This window comes from Rhinopithecus bieti, unplaced genomic scaffold (assembly GCF_001698545.2).
Source record: "Rhinopithecus bieti isolate Rb0 unplaced genomic scaffold, ASM169854v2 scaffold_83116, whole genome shotgun sequence".
Lineage (NCBI taxonomy): Eukaryota > Metazoa > Chordata > Mammalia > Primates > Cercopithecidae > Rhinopithecus > Rhinopithecus bieti.
Window position 1 is genome coordinate 5103 of NW_016834736.1, and position 3115 is coordinate 8217.

Here is a 3115-nt window from a genome sequence, read left to right on the forward strand (position 1 = left end):
CATTCTCTACACACTGTAGAAACTCCATAAAGGCTTTTGAATGAGTTTGTAATATTATTGATGTTTATTGAGTACACATTGAGTGCACAGTTCTTCACTAAATGATGTAGATGTTAACCAAGATGCAGTCTCTTTTTTAACCAGTCAACCAATGAATATTTACTGAGTGCCTATTATTTATAAAACACGATGCTAGAAATTATAGGGATGCAAGATGCAAGAAAAATATGCCTTAGACCTTCCCTTAGGGAGTTTACAATGTGGTTGGTAAGATGAGACATATATGCACAGGAGGCTAACTAAGAATGTGAGCCAGAGCCAAATGAATGCTATAGACAATAAGTGTAAACACAATTTTTAAAGTACAGGTTACTGTAGACTGGGTGGATATGGAGGCTTTATGGAGGTGGGACCTGCACTGGGCTTTGAAGGATGGGGCAGAAATTAAATAGGCTTCAAGTTGTCATAGTTAAGATACAATTCAACACATGAAGCATCAGACTAAAGGCCAAACAGATGAAGAACAACATCTAAGCAGGAATTTGCAGCTTATATCAGCATTTGCTAGAGTCATTCTATTTCCCTCCCACCATAATCACATTTTGTTCTTTTCTTCCTTTTCCTTTTAAAATATTTCCCCCCCTTCTCTTTATGGTGACATACAGGGCTAAAATATTCTCCTCTGAGAGACATGTTAAAAGCCTGAGCTCAAAAACCAGACCGGGTTCAAATCCTGATTTTATCACTATTAGCTGTGTGATTTGGGGCAAGTTGCTTAATCCGTCTATTCCTCATCATTACACTACAGATGTAAAAATAGCACCTATGTCATAGGATTGTTTTGAGGATTAACTGAGTTAAAATATATAAAGCACTTAAAATTGTGCCTGGCAGATAGTAAGTGTTCAATAAATGTTAGCTTTTATTAAGGGAAGAAGGCTGGCTAATTCAACATTATTGTCTTTCCAGGTCTTATTGTTTCTAGATAACTAAGTATATAATTAACGAACACCTCTATGGAAGCTGGAGGTCAGACTCTTGTCAGCTGATGGGTTAGGTCTTTAGCAACCCCATTAACATGCATAACAGCCCACTTAGGCTGCCGCCACTTTTTCCCAGATTGCCCTCACCCCTAGGCGACTTAGAGATACTTTTGTGAAATAAATACAATCACCAACTTAAGTAGGCAAGTTGAGTATTTAAAGGGCACTTCATCAACATAGGAAGAGAACTGACAACTTTCAGAAGGGATTTAGTTTAAAGTAGACTATCCCCAGGGAGGCCTCAGGTGAAATGAACGTCAAGAAGGGAACAAGTCACTAATGGTAATAGGCAGCTGGATGGGTGTGTGGAAAGGAGTAGGGTGCTCCATAGAAAGGCGGTTAAGCTCTGAATCCAGATCCCCTGGAATACAGATTGTATGGATATGAGCTCTACTCTTTTGTTTTCACCAGTCTACTACCTGTTTTTACAACCAGACCCTCCCCTCTTACTCCCTCCCTGCAGTTCCAGCCTCCTGCTCCCAGGAACACAAACACCCCAAATTACAGGGTCTTTTGATTTGCCATTTCCTTGGGACAGCCTGAAGGGAGAATCGAAAGAAGTTCTTGTCAGTACGGTTGCATAACACTGAGTCGGAGATTGTGAAATGTCCTTTGAGAAAAATGTACGGGCAGGAAGATGAATAGGTGTCTGTTTGATTAAGGTACAGTACTGCCTGTGGGCAGGATGATGAACTAATGAGATTCCATACAATTTAAAGGTCCTAAATCTTCATTTCTCACCACCCCCATTCTTGACTCCTTTTGGCCAAGAATCACTGTGGTCAAGGAAACGCAGTAGAGAGGAAAGTGCACATCAAGTTCTGATGTCACCTGTTTGTCAAGAGATTTGACTCAGCTACTGTGTGTGTGTGTGTGTGTGTGTGTGTGTGTGTGTGTGAGCTAACTGAGGTACAGAGGATAACTGTGCTTCACCCAACATCACTTAGTAGCTCTGAACTTCTGTGCCTGCCATGAAAATAAAAGGGTGCTCTGTGTGTGTGTGTGTATGTGTGTGTGTGTGTGTGTATGTGTGTGTGTGTGTGTGTATGTGTGTGTGTGTGTGTGTGTATGAGAGCCAGCTAGCTGTTATTGCCTTATTAATGCAAAGGAGTTAATTAGCCCAGTACCCTCTACTCTCCTCTTCTTTTCACCCTATCAAAATTTTCTCTCAAAGATCATTTATCATTTATTTACACCTCATTGTGAATTTAACTTGCACAATTCTCCTAGGGCCATTTGATTTTAAGCCTTATCTCGTCACTCATCTATATATCTAACTTTTCACTTTCTATGGAATTGGTCCCTCTAGCGCTAAACACATTTAAATCTCTCCTATCCTAAAAAACAAATCCTTCTTTGACTATGCATTGCTCTCTAGCTACATTTCTTTCTTAGGGAAGTTTCTCAAAAGATTCTCTACTAAATGTTTCCACTTCTTCACCTCTAATTCAATTCTCAATTCACTATGATCTGGATTCTACTCCCAGGACTCTACTGAAACTGTTCTCATTTAAGTAATTATTAAATCTAGTGGACATTTATCAGGGCTTATCTTATTTGACCTTTCTACTGTATTAAACACTATTAACCACCTATTTGCTCCTTTTAGAAACATTTTCATTCATTGCCTTCAGATCATTATTGTCTTCTGGCTCTCTTCCTACCTCTCTGACCACTCCTTCCTGATATCCTTCACAGGCTTTTTTTTTTTTTTTTTCCAAGATGGAGTCTTGCTCTGTTGCCCAGGCTGGAGTGCAGTGGCTCAATCTCAGCTAACTGCAACCTCCGCCTCCCAGGTTCAAGCAATTCTCCTGCCTCAGCCTCCCGAGTAGCTGGGACTACAGGCGCATGCCGCCACGCCCATCTACTTTTTTGTATTTTAGTAGACACCGGTTTTCACCGTGTTGCCCAGGCTGGTCGCCAACTCCTGCACTCAGGCAATCTGCCCGCCTTGGCCTCCCAAAGTACTGGGATTACAGGCGCCAGCCACCGTGCCTGGCCCACAAGCTGTTCTTTTCTGTGCCTGCACTTTAATGTTTTCCCAAATGGAAATAGTTTTACTTTTCTGGTTA